Consider the following 21,997-nt stretch of genomic DNA (forward strand, 5'->3'; position numbering starts at 1 on the left):
CACACGTTGAGAGCTATACAATATGTAATGACGATACACAGTATATATATTGCACATATTTAGTGATGTACAAGCTGTACTGCATATACTAGTTGCTATGTGCATTATGTATACTGATTTGGTTTGTTTCGAATTTTGCACAAAGCCACACGAGGGTTATCTGCGCTAACCGTCCCTAATTTTTGCAGTGTAAGACTAAAGGGAAGGTAACTAATCATCACCACCCACCGCCAACTCTTGGGCTACTCTTTTACCAACGAATAGTGGGATTGGCCGAACATTATAACGCCTCCACGGCTGAGAGGACGAGCATGTTTCATGTGACGGAGATTTGAACCCGCGACCCTCAGATTACGAGTCGAATGCCTTATTCACTTGATCATGCTTGGCTTTTTGTATACTGTTTTGATAATTATCTTACGTTGAATGTTTATATATTGATGTATAATTATGTATACCGAGTATTTCGTATCGAAAATCTATATTGTGCATTAGTAGAATCTCCAAAGTTCCTGTCAATTTGCAGGAATGAACAGCAATGACTCTTCTGAAACTTTTATGGATTTTATTTGCTGACAGGTCCATATCAAATACTGAACATTAAGAGTATTGATTGTTGTACAAGTTTCATGCCAAAAGCCACCAGAGATATTTCGTAATATACTTTCTAGTTGTTCTGAATTATTCTTTCTCAACTTATATTGAAAAAAAAAATGTTTAAGTTAGAAAAACTCGAGCTTGTGCTTTCCCATCACAGTAATCTCGTTTGATATATTTTTTACAAGCAATACTAAAAGAAAACCAAATATCGTTGCTTTATATGAAACCTACACAAAAGTTTATTTTTGTTGAATTGCATGCAAATCTACTGGAGTGCTCTCTTAAACTACGCTATCCATCTCTAGTTTAAGAGTGATAGGGGAAGGTAGCTAGTTAATACCGCCCGTCGCCGACTCTTGGGCTACCAATAGCCAAAGAATAGTAGGTTCGTTTTGTTTTGAAGTTCAGCACAAAACTGCACAATATACTGTCTGTGTTCTGCCCACTACGGGTATCAAAACCCGGTTTCTAGTAGTGTGAGTCCGTAGACATATCATTGTGCCACTGGGGAAAGCGAATAGTAAGATTGGCTGTCACTTTATAAGCCCCCACGGCTAAAAGGGCAAGCACGCTCGGTGAAAGGGCTCAATCTCGCTATTATGAGTCGAGTGCCCTGATCACCAGGCTATGCCAGACATCAGTTGGAGGTATACTTCATTTTATGTTATTCATAATTTAAATTAATTGTATATATTTTTAACTCAAATAATTCATTTTTTACCTTGTTCTTGAATAATAAATGCTTCTGTGTAACACCTAAAATATTGGCATAATATTTTTCTCATACCTATAGGGGTTTAAATGAACTGGTTTAATGTTGCTTTCATGTTGAATTGAATAGTAAATCAACTAAAATGGTTCTTATTATACGACCAATACTTTTTCGTAGTTTGTGAACAAATACTTTATTGTGGACATGAATCTTACTTAGTATAATAAGTTTACACACTTAGTATAAAAATTGTCTAAGTTCTCATGAAATACATCATGGTCAATAATATCTACTAATAACATACAGAATGCGAAAAAAATGTATAAAAAGTCAAAATATTAATAATATCTAATACCTTAGATTCTTATTAAAAACGCACAAAGTTTAACTAAGACTCAATCACAAACGTTATGAGACGCAACGCCCTCTAGAATTTTACAGGCATTGCGATAAATGAATTCACTTGAAACTGCATTCGATAGAACATAGTAAAGTATTATAATACTATCTTAGTAGCATACTCTTGTTATTACGCTACATATGTTAGATATTTTTCACAAGATTCTCTATGTTAGTTTAATTTCTCGTCTTCAAATTCTTGAAGCTTTATGTATAATAGGGTTAGAATTAATGCGAGACTAGCGACTTACAACGATGCTATGTTTGAACGTGAACAAAAGCAAGCTTGTTGCCGAGTTTCTGAGAAACTGGCTCCCAATTTGCTCTCGCGTGTAGTTTGACTTTTCAGTAGGCGAAACACGACGCCGATCTGATAGTAACACATTCGTTGGTAATCAGGTTTACGGCGACCACGGCACGTCGAACGGAATTAGATTACTCTTTCCGTAGAATGGGATTTCATTCACAGGTAAATGAAAGGGCCATAGCGGTATGTATACGATATACTGGTGCAGACAGCACAATAAAACATACTACTAGTACAAAAGTTAGAATAAAAACTTCGATTATCAGCTAGCTGTAACCCAAATCGTTTCTGACATATTTCGACGAAGGTTGTCCCTAGAAAATGTCCAACAGTGGATCGTGTGTAACATAACCTGATTTATCTTCATGTTTAAATTACAGTTAGGAAAGGTATATAGAGCACTTATACGCAAAAAAAATAATTTGTACTCGAAACACCTATAATCAGTAGCTGATAAACACTTGATGCATGTGGAAAATTTTTGGCATATAAAATAATAGTATCAAGTATAATACCAAGTGCTTTTCTAGCCTAGCTTAGTATAGAGCTAGGTTTGCAACTAACACCTTAAATTGGATCCATATTAAGATGTATTCAGAAAGTCTGTAGTCTTAGAAAAGTCTGAGACGTATGGGATTTATTCATCACAATGAGAATTACACGAAGTATTTGCTAGTTTCTCACTACGTACGGCCCGGCATAACTAGGTGGTTAAGGCACTCGACTCGTTATCCGAAGGTCGCGGGATCGAATCCCCATTGCACCAAACATACTCGACTTTTCAGCCATGGGAGCGTTATAATGTGACGGTCAATCCCATTATTCGATGGTAAAAAAATAGCCCAAGAGTTGGTGGTGGTTGATGATAACTAGTTGCCTTCCCTCTAGTCTTACATTGTTAAATTAGGAATGGCTAGCGCGGATAGCCCTCGTGTAGCTTTGCGCGAAATTCACAACAAACCGATCAGTACATACACATGTGAAATACTATTGATATTTTCAAACGAAAGGCACTTCGTGCGATCCTTCGGCTAAACGGACAGGTGATAGTTATAACTTGAGGTGTTGACCAGAGTAAGGGCGAGCAGCGCCTGCTTCACACACAACTACCTCGTAGCCAAATAACGAGATTAACTGTCACTTTCATAATGCGCCTGTAGCTGAAAATAGGGAACTAGTTCAGATTCCAGCACAGACCAGTTCAGTACAATATATCGTGATCAACACAACTTTTTATATTTTTGTAAAATTACTCGGAATGTAGTCAAATTAAAGAGCAGTTTTATACTAAATTTGAAACAAAGACAAAATGTTATAGAATAATATCCCAACAACATATTTTCCTTGTCTGTAATAAGTAACTTTAACGTTATTGAAAATGATTTAAACCAAATAGGTCTTCGGCAGAAAATTACATGGTACTGTTTATATCTGTTAAAAGGCTTGTTTGTTAAGTACAAGCCACATAATGGGCTATCTGCACTTTACTACACGGGTATCGAAACCCTGTTTTTAGTGTTATGAGACTTACTGCTGTATCATTGAGGACCTATAAGAAGTAGGCTGAGACACGTATAAACGATATGCACAACTGTATATAATTCTTTGTTTTGTTAAAGGTTTGTAATGTGGTCTGGCAAGACTAAGTGGTTAAGACGCTTGGCTTGCAGTCTGCGATCCATGGGTTCGAATCCCACGTCCCACGAAACATACTAGCTCTTTCAGCTGTGAGGATGTTATAAAGTGACAATAAATCACACTATTCGTTTGTAAAAAAGTAGCTCAAGAGGTGGCTGTGGGTTGTGATGACTAGTTGTCTTTCTTCTAGTTTTTCACTGCTAAATTAGGGACAACTCGCGCAGATAGCCCTCGTGTAGCTGTAAACGAAACACAAACTAAACCGTTTTGTATTATAACAGGATCACGCTCTTATTGCATATTAGACACGTAAACCCGTGAAGCAGCAGAAGAAAGATTATTAAGAAACAAATGAGAAAGAGAAGTGTTGGTATGTTTCAAAATTACAAGTTCTTACTGAGTGAGACAGTGATACAAAAATCACTAAAATAAATAATCAAAAACGTATTTGAAATTTACGAGAGCGAAAACACACATAGAGCAAGAAAGGTTTGAATCAATAACGTTCGGGCCTAGTGAAAACATTTGAATGCATGTTTTGGGTTCTTGCATATAGAACAAAGAAAAGAAAGTAATAACAAACAAATAACATTCCTGACGAAAAAATACACCAAAACTTAGCAAATTATAGAATAATTTGGGCCACAGTGATAAATAAACGTTATGATGTAAAACCTTAGTGGGATAACTCAGGACCATGTTCTTGAAACAACAGTGCAAGACATAATTATTTCATCAAAAACTATGATTATGGGTTAAAAATCAGACTGAGTCTCTCCAGATCATGAGACACGAGTAACTGCAATCAATTAATTTGCAAATATTTTTCTAAGCCCAAATGAAATATTACTTGAACATGTGCTTAATGCTTTATAAGTATGGGGCAGTACCAATGTTTTTCTAAAAAAACAACAAACAATTTACATAATGCCTTAAATCTTCGAAATTATTATTATATATTTTACTTCTGAATTACAACTACGTTTTAGATTTAAAAAAGAAATATAAAGTGTCCTGAAAACACATGTATAAAGTAAACAGTAGCAATGTTTGTCTTCAGATTTGATCTTTTGCTTTGGTAACTGTTTACATTTTTCGCTCTTGTTTCTATATAATTATACAACAATATTGCGTGCTAGTATCCGGCATATTAATCTTGTGTATGTGCTTTGAGCAGAAGCACGAACAATTAAAGTATTAGAAGTCTAACAGAAAACGGATAATTTAATATATCTAGGTTCATTGCGGAAATACTGTGGTCAACTACAAGATGAGTGCCTTATCCATAGAACATTAGGAAACAATTAGTGTTGGAAGTCTAAAAGAGAACAAAGATTTTAACATATTTATGTTCGTTGTGGAAATACTGTCATCAACTACAGTACAAGTGACTTTTATGTTTTTTATGTTTTTTTTTATGTTTATGAGGGCTAAGGGTAAGAAGATCCGTTTATTTATTCCCGCAATTGGCTGCACAGTTTGTCTGGACGTTTGTTGACTTTACCAGAGCTGATAATAAAGCAGCTAGGCGTCTTTATTTCTCATAGATAACTCATTATTATGTATCAAGGATCGAAACTTTGCGGTTTGGAAAACCAGGGTTAGAATGATGCTTTAAAAAATTGTATAAAAATGCTGAAGTTGGAATATCCTTTTAGATCTAGGAAAACGAATTAAATCAGTCTTGAATGCAGTTTACTCTTAATTAGTCCTTTAAAGGTAAGTCACAATATTCAATGAAAAATTTATAAGACACTCATTTGGGACAGATAAAATATAGGTCTGAAATACTATATTTACACGTCTCTGAGTCAAAATTCATAAATGATATTTAACGATGATTACAAAAGGAAAAGCCAGGTTTAGTGCAACATTATTATTGTATCGGTTCAGGTATAATATGGTAAGGTATCAGAATGAATGAACGTACAAATCTTATTATGTATACAATGAATACATTTAATACTAAAAGATAACTTTACGTGATATTGGTTCCAGTTTTAAAATATGTTTCGTTGCAATCATATCAGACTTTGCTTTATTCATTAACATTCTCGATGTCAAACTGTCAGAATTGTGATGACCAATTTAAAATTGTATAAAACCCATGGACTAGCCACTAAAACATCTTAATCTAAATTACAAAATGGAACTCTGAGATCTCTTTAGTCGTCGTTGAGGTCAAAGTCACAATTGATCTCGAGAGATCGCAAGGCCTGTCATTCTGTACCAATCAGAACAATGCTCCTCAGATGCTAATATCAGATGAGAATAATAACTCCAATATCATAAAGTTTTTTACCGAGAATCTCTTTTTGCCAGTTGGGAGGATCTTATTCAAATTAATTTAACCAAACTCTAGCTTTGGCCACTTAAATTCAAGAATATGAAGGGTGTTGATGTTCTTGAGTCCTTATTTATGGTAAATGGTCAAATACTTTGATATATTAACCAAACTCGTGGAATAAAACATGATACTAAAATATTTTATAGTATCAGTTTTGGTGTTTGCTACTTGAGGAACCATTTATCTAAAATAAACAACTAATAAAAACATATTTAAATATAAAATGATGTTGGGTTAGCAGTGCCAAAAAAAGTTAAGATGAATATTGGGCCGATATAGCTATAAATATATCATCCCTACGTTACTTTTAATATTAAAATTCAGTGTCACACTGTAAACTGCATGAGTACACAATGACTACGAGGTCAGTCATTTCAGCCGACCTCGTAGCGAGAGTTTGTAATAAACTATAATATTCAAGACATGTTTTGATTCAACTTGGTTTATCGTGTACCTAGGCTCTTAGTTACATTACATTGTTGCCTGCCCTGACATGATCATGATATCATAACAAGTGAACTTCATAACGACAGACCAGGAATAGATAACTCTCAACTGCAGTAATATGAAAGTCAGTTATGCATTTTACAGCGTAAAATTAAATTTTAATATTGAAAATAATGTATCAGTGATCTATCTACACCTATATCACCCCTATGTTCTCGTTTGCATGGTTTTGGCACTGCTGTTCCTACATCATTTTACAAAATGTTTTTATTACTTGCTTTTGACTTTTTCTTATGACTGAAGGTCTGTGTATTCTATGAAACACTAGCTATAAAAGACTTATTTCCTCTGTCACTCTGTCGAGAACGCTTTCAAACTCCTTTTTTGGTAATACTCAACAATATATATCGTCGCTTAGCAACAAAACCCTCACTTGATTATTCTTAGGTAGTTACGGCACTGAGGGTTCCGGGTCCAAATTCCCGTCGCTCCAAACATGTTCGCCGTTTCGTTTGTAAAATGGTAGCCCAAGAGTTGGCGGTGGGTGATGATGACAAGCTGCCTTCCCTCTAGTCTTACACTGCTGAATTAGGGATGGCTAGCGCAGATAGCCCTCGTGTAGCTTTGCGCGAAAATAAAACAAAACATAAATAATCTAGGGGTTGGCTCCTTAAAGACATCTATTATATAATGTACAAAACACTGAGTATTCTACATGTTATAGTCATCTTATAATAAGTTATTACTGGAACCCCACTGGCACAGCGATATGTCTGTGGACTCACATCCCTAAACACCATGTTTCGATACTCCTGGTGGGCAGAGCACAGATAGCCCATTGTTTAGCTTTGTGCTTTATTCAAAACAAGAAAAAGTCAGCATTTTACTTTAATATTAAAAGCTGTAACTCTTTTAAGATGTATTTAAAATAGATAAAACATCATTAATACGTGGATATATATATATAAACTTCCAGATCACGAAATCACTTCAACCAAAGGAGAAGTTATTAAGACAAAACTAGTTATTAAATTTTGCAATAAAATATTAATTACACTACATCAAAGTAAAATGAACCAATCCAATTTCACTTACAACTAATAGAGGTATGTTTTAAACAGGTATGAATGTTTCCAATTGAATAAACTCAAAAAGAGAGGGAAACAAGACTAAAGAAAGTATCACATGACTTCAGACGCAAGTGTTTTCAGACTTCCTTTTTTTCTCGACCAGATCAAAAGACATCCTCATTAATTTATAAAGGAAGCGTTAAGAAAGACTTATTTTTTCTGTATAAAAAACTAAGAACATCTATGTTTTATACAAAAAGCTCTTTTAAAGAAGAACTAATAGATTCTATTAAACAATTATTAAAATATGAGTTTAGGGAAACTGAATTTATAGCATTATTTTTGACTTAATGCAATACCAAACCAGTAAGAATGAAAAAAAGAACCTTCTCCGAAATTAAAAGAAAAACCAGCGGCCTCGTACAAAGAAGAACAGAACAATCTAGCACTACAATTTACCATATTGCAGTGTTTGTGGTAAAGAAGACAGACTAATTATAATGAAAACAACAAACCCTTTTGACGTCTCAGTTTTATATTCGTAATTAGAAACTGCTCTGATCGAGTTGTTGAGGTACAATTGTCAAACACGTGTTTCTTTTAAATATCAGATACCTATTTAACTCTTTTATATAATTAGTGTCAAAATTAATTCCCGATCAGTAAATCTGTGGCAAATAAAAAAGGCCCGGCATGGTCAGGTGGGTTAAGGTATGCGACTCATAATCTGAGGATCTCGGGTTCGCATTCCGGTCGCACCAATCATGCTCACCCTTTGAGCCGTGGGGGGCGTTATAGTGTGACGGTCAATCCCACTATTCGTTGGTAAAAGAGTAGCACAAGAGTTGGCGGTGGGTGGTGATGACTAGCTGCCTTCCCTCTAGTCTTACACTGCTAAATTAGGGATAATACGAGGGCTGTTAAAAAAATATGCGGACTGACGTCATAAAACAAAATGTACTTTATTTAGAAGTTACAGGTCTGGGACCCCTTCAAAGTACTCTCCTCCCCAACGCACACACTTATCCCAACGGTGTTTCCACTTGTTGAAACAGTCCTGGTACGCTTCTTTTGTAATGTCCTCCAGCTCCTTCGTCGCATTTGCCTTAATCTCGGGAATCGTCTCAAATCTTCTTCCTTTCAAGGGTCTTTTGAGTTTGGGGAACAAGAAAAAATCGCAAGGAGCAAGGTCAGGTGAGTAGGGGGTGGGGAAGAACAGTGATCGAGTGTTTGGCCAAAAACTCACGAGTTCTGAGGCACAAATTTCGCAGCAACGCGGTGCATCTTCAATTTTTCGGTCAAAATCTCGTAACAAGATCCAACTGATATCCCACACTCTTCAGCAAGCTCCCTGACAGTCAGACGTCGATTTGCCCGCACCAGGGTGTTGATTTTGTCGACTTGTGGGTCGTCAGTTGACGTGGAAGGACGTCCAGGACGTTCATCATCTTCAATGGACTGTCGACCATCCTTAAAACGTTCATGCCACATGAAACATGCCGTACGATTCATAGCAACATCACCGTAAGCCGTGTTAAGCATAGCAAAAGTTTCAGTCGCAGATTCTCCAAGTTTAACACAAAATTTCCCAGCAAATCGTTGCTCCTTCAGGTCATTCATTCTGAAATCCGCCAAACGAAAAAATCGCACTTCACTTAAAACCGCGTAACTAATACACAAATGAAGATATTTGCAATCGGGAAATGGCGTCGTAATCAGCTGATCTGTGCGAACCTAGCGACACCAAACGGATTCACCTGGAATCAACTGGAGCCGCGCAATTCAAACAGTCCGCGTATTTTTTGAACAGACCTCGTACATTAAATAATTGTAATTCGAGAAATCCCATTGTGACATCAATCTAAGCTGGAGCAACTTTTGTGCCCATTACTGTACTAGACATTTGAAGAATGATTCTTCCTCGTAAGTATATAAAATAACTTTTTAAGATTATATCTAAATCTTCAAAGATAAAACTTTTATTAACCTGAAATGAATTAATCTTTTATATTTTTATCGAAACCTTTCCATAGCTTTAATTCCCTAGTCAAGTTGAACACTTGAACACATAGCTACCATGTTTAAGCCATTCAGTGGCACAGCGGAATGTCTGCGGACTCATACCGCAAGAAACCGGGTTTCGATACCACTGTTGGGCAGAGCACAGATAGCCCATTGTGGAATTTTGTGCTGAATTCTAAACAAACAAACCATATTTAAAGAAACAAATTCCATGTTTATGTTCCAAAAAATACCACTGTATATCAGCAAACATTTTAATGAATGTATTTTGAGAAAGTTTAAATTTTTAAAAAACACATAGTTATATGTTTTCCTTTCGAGAGCACGTAATGTAAAACATAAAATACTACTTTTTAAAAATGTTTTATAAAACAATATTGAACGCTAATTTAAATATATAGTAGTAAAAGAACAGAATTAGGTGACTGTGTAAAGTCAATAGGAATTACCAACAGTGAAAACTGCTACTAAGACTTGCCAAAAAAAACCATAAAGGTAAGTAGGAGTATTAACTTATAGAATAAGTTTACTGCATTTACGTAATAATGAGATAAAGTAAAATTAGAATAAAATTTAAATGTAAAAAGGAAACTATGTTGCCTGATTTCAATTGTTTTTGAGTATCTTCAACGTACTTTATTTATACGTTTGTACATTCGGAAAATATATGTATTTAATTTAGCTTATTTATAATTGGTTAAAAAAACAGAATTCAAATGTTTGTTGTTATAGTTTTTCAGTAAAATTGTATATTGAAGAGTGAATTTTGAAATGAAAAACCGGTTGAAGAAATTAATGAAGAAGAGGTAAATAGAACAGTCTGATATTCCAGTGTTGTTTTTTACATATTGATTTAATATTCACGTATCTTTTTATTATCTCCTGCTTCTTGTTTATGGCTTCAAAAATGTTTAAAAAGTCACAAGTAAAACGTGATAGTTTTGATTGTTTGTTTGTATTTTTAGCTCGAAGATCCACTGTTATGTACGAATTTTAGCACTCTAAGCCTGCAAGAGTACTACTAGAACAGGTAAGGTCATGATACAAACAAGACAGAGTTGATTATTAAAATTTGTTTGAAAATAAAACTGGGCAAACATTCAAATAAATCTGTTTATAAAATAAACAATATAAACGCAACATTAAGGTAATGAATCCCAGCATGGGCTGTTGGTTAGGGCACTCGATTCGTAATCTGAGAGCCGTGGGCTCAAATTCTGTCCCTGAATATGTTCGCCCTTTGAACCTTGAAAGTTTTATAATGTATCAGTTAGTCACACTATTCGTTTTAAAAAAGTTTTTTGTTTTTGTTTTAGAGTAAATCCACCCTGGGCTATATATATTTTAAATTTACCACAGGGAATAGAATCTCAGATTTTATAATTGAAAATCCGTAAACTTACTACTGTTCCATCGGGGAGCTCATTGGTAAAAACTAGTCCAAGAATTGGCGATGGGTGGTATTGACTAGCTGCCTTCCCTTTAGTCTAAAACTCTAAAATGAAAAAAGACCATTCATAAAATCTTCGGTTACTAACAGAGTGAAAGGAATTAGCCAGCTGCAACGACCACCTTTGCTTTGTTCAGTTATTTGAATTGAAACAAACATGATCGACTGTCACTTTTATAACGCGCTCAAAGCTCAAATTGGGAAGTGCATCCATTGGTACCACACGTCTTAAATCTTATAGTTTAATTCCTTTTATCCCTAGCTAGATGCACTGAGCAGTGTTCTACGCCCAGTCTCATTTTAAAATTGGTTTGGGTTGTTTGGAAGTTCGCGCAAAGAAAGCTACAGGTGGGTTATCTGTGCTAGCCGTCCCTTATTTAGCAGTAAAAGCAGAGAGAGAAGGTAGCTAGTCATCACTACCCACTACCACCTTTTGGACAAGTCTTTTAACGACAACTAGTGGGACTGATCGTCACTTTACAACAACCCCACTGTTAAAAGGTATGGTATGTCGGGAATTCGAACTGGCGACCCTCAGATTGCGAGTCCAGCTCCCTAACCATTTGGCCATGCTTATATTAAAGAAGAAGACACAACAGAATACTGAAGGATAAGCTTTTCAAAAAACGTACAAATACGGTAAAAATAGTACTCCACTTTGTATAATTTATAAACTGTGGGTAGAGTTAGGCTATACTTACCACTAAACAGCCAACTACTTTGCTTCTTTGTATAAAATTACGTGTAATTAATAACACGTTTGTTTATTCTTGTTACAAACAGCATAGTAAAATATTAATTTAGTGTTGAATATCATCTAATACTATTTATGTAAATTTAACTCATTTCTTCAATCCTATGTACTAGAATGTTGATTGTAAAGCAACTCAGGATGTAACTAGGATCATAGAGGATGAATGGTTATCATAGACAAGTGGGATTTGTAAGCTGGACTTAATATGGAACGTTTTGTTTGTTTGTTTGGAATTAAGCGCAAAGCTACAAAATGGATCTGTGTTCTGCTCACCATAGGTATCGAAACCCGGTTTCTAGCATTTTAACTCCGCAGATGAGAAATGAATTATTGTAAAACAATGTAGTAATAAAGAGGCCCTGGCTTGACCAGGTGCTTAGGGTGCTCTACTCGTAATCTGAGGATTGCGAGTTCGAATCTATGTCACACCAAAAATTCTCGACTTTTCAACTATAGGGACGGTATATTGTGACGGTTAATCCCACTATTCGTGGCAAAAGAGTAGCCCGAGAGGTGGCGGTGAGTGGTAATGATTAACTGCCTTCTCTCTAGGTTTGCACTGCTAAATTAGGGACGCCTAGCGTAGATAGTTCTCGTGTACATTTGTGAGTAATTCAAACAAAACAAACAGTTACGAACAGGTAATCTTTATTGAAGTATTAGTGTGTACCATATATACAGCAGTGCCCTCAGACTTCAATAATGCTGATACCATTCGACTGAATCTTCTAGGTCGCTACAATTGCCTCAATAGTGTCCATAGTTCTCAGCATATTGATTAGGCCCTGGAGAACTAAAAGGTTGGATTCTGATATTGAAAACCAAGTTATGATAATAACACCTTCTACAACAACTAATTTTTTTCAAGGTAATCCTTTAATAAATCCTCTCTTGTTATAAATTCTTGCTTTTAGTTTGTCTGCAATGTTTCATCAGTCATCATTTGTTACGTCACATTTGTTATCTTTTCATGTGTGTATAGCCACCCAGTGACACACCGGTATGTCTGCAGACTCCCACAGCTAGAAACTTGGTTTCGCTACTCGTGGTGGGCTAAGCAGAGATAGCCTATTGTGTAGCTTTGCGCTTAATTCCAAACAAACGTGTGTGTACACAAACTACATATACATGAATTGTAAATTTTAAAATATGCGACACCTTATTTTTAATTAATAAATCAACCACACTAGAAACCATGGGTTAGTGCAAGAGCCATCTTGATAATCGCCAGCGAACATTTCTATCTTTTCAGGATTATTATTTCTTTGAATATCTGAACAAACGAATTTTTCCTTCTTCTCTAGGTATATTTTATAAACAGATGTATAAATACGAAAAGCAAGTAATTTCTATCTTAGAGATTCTTAAATTTGTGTTTTCCTGAAGAAATCAACAGTTCGCAAAATTCTGTTATTAAGACCAACACACATGATTTAACCTTTTGTTAAACATTGCACGCTAAGAAATGGTTCTTTGTTATTTGATTCTTATGTTTAACTATGAATAAACAGACGTTCAAATGTTATATTCATTTGTATATAAACTGATTTCTTTTAAATTGTTAATATACTCCCCTTACATTACCATTAATTTGCACTGAAGTGGGGTAGTATTACGTGATTCAACTTCAATTCCATTTTGAAAATTGAATCGCTACGTTTTGTTCCAAGTACAATACAAAGTGAATGTTACGAATAGCAAGTTGCCAAACAAACAATTGCTTATTTGCCCAAAACCACTTACAAAATTTCTTATGCAAAAAATAAAATGTTCGCCCCTGAATAATCTACGTTATAAGTAGTTTTCTTATTTTTACGGCCTCTGCTTCTAGAAACAGTTGTTTAAAGTTTTCTTCACAAAAACAACAGTAAAACGTTACCTAAAATTGTAGTATCAAAAATAGTTCCCATTCTGTTATCAAAATTTTAGAAAGTTTGTTTTTGAATTTCGCACAAAGCTACTCGAGGGTTATCTGTGCTAGCCGTTCCTAATTTAGTAATGTAAGACTAGAGGGAAGGCAGCTAGTCATCACCACCCACCGCCAACTCTTGGGCTACTCTTTTACCAACGAGTAGTGGGATTGACCGCACATTATAACGCCCCCACGGCTGAAAGAGCGAGCATGTTTGGTGCGACCGGGATTCGAACCAGCGACCCTCAGATTGCGAGTCGAACGTCTTAACCCACCTAGTCATGCCGGGCCAATTTTAGAAAGAAAAATATTCGCAATCTCACAAATATACTGGAATTATTAAGCGTAAATAATATTTTTTCTGTTCACTGTATAGCTCTTCTTAGTCGGTAAAGAAATGTTACTATTAGTTTTAAAATTATAATTGAAAAGCCATTAATGTTTGTGATGTTTTAAACAAAAGTTTAAATAAATCTCCGAGAACAATGCTGTCAGTGACAGAGACAAATTTTAAAGTTTCCGCTTGTTTCAAATCTCATATGTGTAGTTTTATTGAACACTCCTGTACTCAGTAACGGCTTGCTTTAAGTATTAATGGTAGAGTTCAGAAATGTTCATGTACGAAATCAGAGTTTAATGAGGAATTCGGCTTTCATCCAGCTGTTCTCAGGGCGAGAAAAGGTGGACTTTGAAAATCTTAAAGACCTAAATATTCTAATCTGTTGCTTTTTTGTTAACATTTTTCAGGGGAAGGGAAGAGTTATTGTAGGGTAAACCGCTATCATAGTATACTGTCTTCTTTTTGTTTTTTAATACTTACATTATTTACCTTATTTTCCAAAGTTAGCTGTAGTATCATTATACGAAGAGGAAATAAATATTTGCGTAAGCTTCGTTACCAGTAATGCTAGAGATAGCTAAACAAAAACAAATATAACCACAGTGTTTCAATAAAACGTATTAATTACATTTAAAAGATAATAAATATTTATCATATTTTATTTTTAATATATATATAGTTTTTCTTTTTAAATATTACATAATTTTTTTAAAAGTTCCCCTCTGGTACAGCGGTAAGCCAACGGATTCACAACACAAAAATCAGGGGTTCGATTCCACTCGATGGACTATTTAGATAGCCCAATGTGGCTTCGCTATAACAAAACACACATCCTTCAAGAAAATTGCTTGAGTAAACTTAAAATACCATTAAAACCTAATATTGAAAACATTTTCTTCAAACGCAAAATAATAAATTTCTTATTATTGTCGATTAACCATTTCTTATGTATTCTCTCATTTTCTATTGGCCCAGCATGTCCAGGTGGTTAAGGCGCTCGAGTCGTAATTCGTGGGTTCGAATTCCCTTCACACCAAACACACTCGCCCTATCAGCCGTGAGACGTTATAATGTTACGGTCAATCCCATTATTCGTTAGTAAAAGAACAGCCCAAGAGTTGACGGTGGGTGGTGATGACTAGCTGCCATCCCATTAGTCTTACACTGCTATATTAGAGACGGCTAACGCAGATAGCCCTCTTGTAGCCTTGCACGAAATTTAAAAAAAAAAATCGTTTTCTTTTCACACGTTTCCTTTACGCGTGTTTTATGATGGCGATAAAACTTTTCTAACGTTTATTTTTTTTCATAATTTCAGATTATCGGTAAGGTATATACTTTAATAACATTTTCTAACTTATTTGTCTCATTACTTCAGGCTTTCTTTTACTTTTATCAATTTTCATCGGTGACGTCATATGTTTATGTTGTTTGCGTGACTTAGCTTTATACAACATCGCTCCTATCGTGACTTCAGATGTTTTATAAATTTGTTTGTTTATTCGCTTGAGCTGAGATTTCTAATGTATGTCTTTCTCGTGAATTTGGGTTTTCGGAATCATGTATTCTGTAATGACTTTAAACATTTAGTGATCTTTTTTCTCCATGGCATTTCAACGACATGTTTTTAAGCATACCTCAATTCAGGGGTATTCTAATATTCACGTTTTCTCTCATGACTTCGTATTTTCCGTAGTTAGTTTTTCACTTCTTAATCTTCATAACACTTTTTTTTTTAATGATCTTAAAATTTCTTTAACAAACGTTTTTCATGACTTCAGACGTTCTGTAATACGTATTCTCTAATAACTTTTGCCTTTATTTTGTCGTGAGTTTGAGTTCTCTGTAGTTTTATTTTTTCACGACTTTAGGTTCTCTCTCTAACCTGTGTTTATCGTGTCGTCAAGAGTATTCCATACCGCTTTAAACATGCTTGATCTCCGCGTGAACTGAGGTAGAGATAGTTTTATGGTCAAAATGCCACTTCAACAAAAGTTTTTCACTCAAAAACACTAAAATTCCATCGTTCATAGGATGTTGTCAGTTATCAGGGTGGTGAAATGGTTGCGGTTTTCCCCAAATCATGCACGAGTGCACCGTTTCTTTAAAGGAATTTGTTGCCTGCACTGCTTGCCTCTTCTGGTTGGTATCAATTTATGTCGGCACCCCACCAAATTCTTAATTTTTCAAGCTTGATAACCTTCACAAAAGTCGCTCAGAAAACTAGCATGTAGTATATGCATTCCAAACGTTCCTAAGCCAAGCTACTGAGGAGTCACAATCTCACAGCCAGAGAACACAATTTAAAAATGATTAATTTGGGACGTCGGTGATCGTAATATTTTGTGCGATCGTTCTTTTAACCGTTGGCTTTTAAAGGCCTTTAATACAATAATTTCACTCCTGGTTCACACAAGAAAATTTTTTCTCTCGAGTAGCGTGGCACAGAGTTCGTTACGTAGGAACGTTTAGATATTGTATATTAAAATGAATAAATTAAATATTTACATAGGAACACGTTGACGTTTAGTTGTAAATTAACAGTAATCGTTCTCAAATGCTAGATATGTCGTTGGCAATGAATTCGTTAACATATATTGCAAACGTTTAATTGTTTATGTTTAGGCTGTTAACATGCTTATTAAATTTTACTCAATCCTCTCGTAAGTGATTTAGGTACGTTTAATACCTTCTTATGACTTTTATTTGGTATATGGTATTCCAGGTGTTAATATTTATAAAATTTAGTTAAGGGTTAAATGCTAGGATAGTTTGAAAAGAAAAATGTATTTGTCTTTCTTCACTACACTATCAGAGTGGTCCGATATCTAAAAGAACAGAATAGCGAATTCGTATTATTGTCTACGTATATCCACTTTTTGAGACAAATAAATTTAAAGTTACTTCTTTAAAAAGGCCCGGCTTGATCAGGTGGCAAGGGCGCTTGACTCGTAATTTGAGAGTCATGAGTTCAAATACCCGTTACACCAAACATGCTCGCCCTTTCAGCCGTGGGGGCGTTATAAAGTCACTGTCAATCTCATTATTCATTGGTAAAAGAGTAGCCCAAGAGTTGGCGGCGGGTGGTGATGACTAACTGCCTTCTCTAAATTAGGGACGGCTAGCCCAGATAGCCTTCATGTATCTTTGAGCGAATGTTCAAAACAAACAAATACTTCCTTGAAAAATATGTTGGTGTTCTGTCATATTAGGAATACGTTTGTTTTTTTTGGCGTGAACAATTTCTCATGAAACAAATATCAAATATGTTAAGTTTGACGACTGTTGCTTAGCTTTCACTAACGTAACCTTACTTTAAAGAATGATATTAATGTTTCAATATTATTTTTCTCCTTGTTTTTAATAAAGCACAGCCGACTTTAAACCTTTTCGTTTTGTAAAGCTAAATAAACTTATATTTCAATATTGATATTCAAAGATGAACATAGTAAGTTTTAATGCCTTACATATTGTCAACTTTAAAATTAAAAAAAATCGTTCATATTCTGAACAAAAGTGTACATTACAATTTTTATTATAAAATATATTAGCTACGTTTCGTAACACGACCACCTATCAAGATTCGGTTCAACTATATCACTTCTTGAAATATGGCCTGTTCTTACCATGTTAGCTTGGCTGACTTTAAATCTATATGACCTACAGGTAGATATTTTGTTTTCTGTAGTTTTAAAGCACACGCAGCATCATACTATTTAAATATAAAAGGCTGTTTGATTTTGAAGCTAGCTTAGCACTCATGATTGGTTACCTTTTATTGTCATAAACTGTAACATAAAGTGTAGAGTTCGGAGTTTGCTATCATGATTTTCACTCAGGAAACGTCCACTGATCAAATAGATGGCGCTACTAGTCAATAGGAAACTGAGAAGCTGTTATTGGACAAATAAAGCGTGACCTGTATTCTATCACCGTGACCTCTTGAATCAGCAGGAGAACATTAATGTTCACACCTCTTTCTTTGTTTGGTGAATCAGCAAATGAACATAACCAAGTCCCCTGCAATGGCTATCTAATCAGTTGATCCGTTTGACCAAAGAGCTTTCAAGTTCCTGTTGACCACCTCATGATTTTCATCACATTTCAGTCTTTCACTATTTTCATGATATAGGACGTTATCTCTTTAACAGTATCTTATACCTGTACACATGTATTCATAATCAATTGTTTAAATAATTGAACATTAAAATCAGACAGGTCATTTTAAAATATTTTATGGATATACATAAATGAATCAAAAGAAACTAAACTTGGATTTGGAAGGATTAGTAGGTTATAACGTGCACTGTATTTGACATATAATAGACAACTGAATTATTAAAAGGCATGTAGAAAACAATAATCAACCTAAAAACTGTAATAGAATGTGGTAAATATTTGTAATTTGCACAAATAATATTTTTATCTGTTTTCATAGAGATGAAATGTTGTTTGAAAGGCACACTAGTACACAAAACGCTTAATGTACAAGCTGCGAAAAATAATAAATAAAAAGATAAAACCGTTAGTCAGTTCTCAGAGTGTTTGAAGTTTTATAAGTAAAAAAAAAAAATACAAAGAGAAGAATTAAAGGGTATATTATTTAAAGCAAGGGTGTACGAAGTGCTACATATGCTACATACGTTACACTTATTATTCTTAATATTCTACAAAGATAAGAAGTGTTACCGATAATCAGGATATTGCAAAAAAAAAGGAAAAGTTTTGTTTGTTTTTTCATTTCGCGAAATGCTACTCGAGGACTGTCTGCGCTAGCCGTCCCTAATTTTGCAGTTTAAGACTAGAGGGAAGGCAGCTAGTCATCACCACCCACCGCCAACTCTTAAGCTACTCTTTCACTAACGAATAGTGGGATTGACCGTCACATTATAACCTCCCAGGGCTGAAAGGGCGAGCATGTTTGGTGCGACCGGGATCCGAACCCGCGATCCTCGGATTACGAGTAGAGTGCCTTAACCACCTGGCCATGCCGGGCCTGTTATTTATGAAATGAAGGAAGAAAAAAATTAATGAGTAATATATTAAATTTCATTATGCACTAGTATGAAAGCCAGTCAGAAGTTAACCCACCTGGCCATGCCAGGCCTAAAGGGAAAAGGACCCAAACCAGAAGTCAAGCTGAACCAGTAAACCTGGAGTCAAAACAGCCAGGTGCGTCAACTATTGCACTAGATATAGAAGATGTAGTGTGGTTAGCATATTATAATGCTGCTCTCACTCATGTTTTCATGGAATTATGGGACGTAAAGAAGCACCAGAACCGTATCATGTCAATCCTATTGGAAACGTTCGTTACATCACTCCAGCAACTTACAAGAATTCTACATATATTCATATTTGTTAGTTCATGGCTTTTGAAAAATGAATATTATATCCAACCAAGGAAGACATAACCTTCTTTTTCAACTGAGCAAGAGGAATTCGAACAGTGGATTCCAATTTTTAACGCAGCTGTACAGTGCAAAATTGAACATGATTTTCTCCTATGCGAAAGAAATCGTGTTATGTGTTTTAATAAACTACCCGATATTTTGTTTACGTCAGTCTTTCATTTTGATTGGATTATGTTCTTGATATTTTATGGAAATGCAAGAGCTGAGATTTGTCGCATTGACGGCTAATTAAATAGTGACGCAGGTAAGAAATTGTTTATTATTACATGTATTTCATGCCAGTTTTTCTCCAGTACTTGTAAAATGTGTCATATATATTCAGCATACAGAAACAAAATTTGAAACTATCCACTCTCTGGCACCATTCTGTGGAACTATAACATCCGTGACTTCTCCGACCTCAAGGGATACTTCCACTGAACACCAGCATCCTTTAGCTAGAGGTTAAGTCCTCTAAGTATCTACGTCTCAAACGTGTTAGAAAATGTAGTATATGTTTTTTTTATATACGTATAGGCATGCCCAATATGCCCTACGTTTAGCTAAAAATTATTTATGTATACATATATTATTAGATTTAAAAAATGTAACGACAATTGTTATCAACATATGCTATGTAGTACGTAAATGGGTATTTTGAGTGTTAATAAAGGAGCCACTCTTTATGGTTAACATTGTTGTCACTTTTTGGTCAGGTTACCAAACTGTAAATGTGAGATATACTAGTAAAGTTTATAAACTTACACGCTTTAAATTTTTAGAGTAATGTTCTATCGTTCATTTTGTATTTGTCAGAAAGTTAAGTTATGAATAAATAAAGATATATATTGTGAGGTAACGTTTTCTAACATTGTTATTCTAAACATTTTAACCAAACACGTGTTTCTGTTTGCAGTTTAACATTTTATTAAGATTTACTGTTGTTAGTTTCTCGATTACGAAAATATTTACTATGTCTAAAATATTTCTGGAGTTTATGAAAAATTGAATTTATTTAAGAAATTGTTCTGATGTGTATGTAATTACAATCAACAATCAATACAAAATAAGTCCGCCAATGGACCGACGGTAAGTTTACAAACTTACAGCATTAAAATCCTGGACATGATTCACTGCGTTGGACGGAGTAGAAACAATCTATTGTTCAGCTTTGTAAAACACAAAACATTATAAAAATCCATAACTGACAAAAAAAGGTGGAAAGGCTGTGAAGAAAAATGTAAAGTGTAAGAAAATGTAAACATTCAAGTAAAAATCTTGGTACATAAATAAAATCCTATCATGTCCTACACAATAATCAGTTTGTTTAATTATGTGATGCCTCATTCGGGTTCAATAAAATAATAAATTGTTTTCTAATTACTGGTATTTAATAATATAATGATAACAATTTATTATTTTTTGCTTACGTCTTATTGTTATTATAATTCTCACGAAGAATCAATTCATTCCACATAATTAAAAATAAAAAGAACTGTTATTGTGTCTCATTATAGGACTTTATTTATTTATCAATACTTCTATTTGCATCTCTACGTATCTTACACTTATCTGTTTGTTTTTCCTCACATCTTTACTGGAATTTTTGTCTGTTAAAATTTATGTAATGATTTTTATATTGGTGTTTCTTTTTTGTCATAATGTATCCAATAATTTACTTTTTTCTTTATGGAAGGACATGAAATATACAAGAAATGCATTTAATTGCAATTTTAAAAAGAGTTTTGGAAAGGAATATCTTTCGCAACTTTGAGGGAAAATTCTAAACAGCCAATATTACTATTTTGAGAGATCATGTAACCAGTGGAGCCATGGAATGACAACAATGTAATCATGAATAGTTTCAAAAGTGTGGTTAAAATTTCAGTGGGATCCAAGATCCCATCAGTAAACCTAGGGATAAAAAACAATGAACATTAATACTAATTAATATTAATTAACTTCTTTTGTAACTTGATAAGGCTGTATAATACATATAGTTAACAGCTGAATTTTTCAACGTAATAAATCTTGAACAACTATAGAAAAGGTTTCACAACTGTCATAAAAATAAGATATATTTAAAATAAAATCGCATAAAATTTATTGATATACTTCGAACAAGAAAAAACAACTAACTTACCTACAAGGTTTTTAACGTATACTATTTGTCAATGGAAGGAAGAAATGATAGGGTAAACTGTCTGATAGATCTTTTCAATGAAGCGTACAGAGAGCTAGCTAACCTTACTGGCGTCTGGACCTTTACTGATCAACCAAAGCTTTTGTGCACATATAATCTAACTTAACAAAATAAACAAAGAACTGGTGCGTTAAATATGTCCAGTCTAACACAAAAGGTGATGAACATTTAATGCAGTGAGAAAAAAAATGCTTAAAGGAAAATTATTCCGAGTTTACGTTCATTGTGGTAAAAAGTGGTTGGTAAATCACAAAAGAACCCAACAAAACCCTAGCACTTTCGATAAGTGGACCTATTTCATTCACCTCTAAAAGAGACAGATGTCCATCTATTCAAAGGGCTATGGTTTCATCCTTTATTTTAACATGATTTTGTCGTGTTGGATACGTCAATGGTCATTTCG

The 21,997-nt window shown here is 34.5% G+C and overlaps 1 long non-coding RNA gene across 1 annotated transcript in view; it reads left to right on the top strand.

Annotated features, from left to right (window-relative positions):
- The window catches only part of LOC143232247 (uncharacterized), a 67,565-nt gene extending 47,344 nt beyond the window's left edge, over positions 1-20,221 (top strand). Inside the window, exons 5-6 of the long non-coding RNA XR_013017463.1 lie at positions 10,508-10,572; positions 19,062-20,221. This is a non-coding gene — a long non-coding RNA (uncharacterized LOC143232247). The remainder of the gene's footprint in view (positions 1-10,507; positions 10,573-19,061) is intronic.
- The last annotated feature ends 1,776 nt before the right edge of the window (positions 20,222-21,997 follow it).

The sequence above is a fragment of the Tachypleus tridentatus genome, chromosome 11 (genome assembly GCF_004210375.1).
Source record: "Tachypleus tridentatus isolate NWPU-2018 chromosome 11, ASM421037v1, whole genome shotgun sequence".
Classification (NCBI taxonomy): Eukaryota; Metazoa; Arthropoda; class Merostomata; order Xiphosura; family Limulidae; genus Tachypleus; species Tachypleus tridentatus.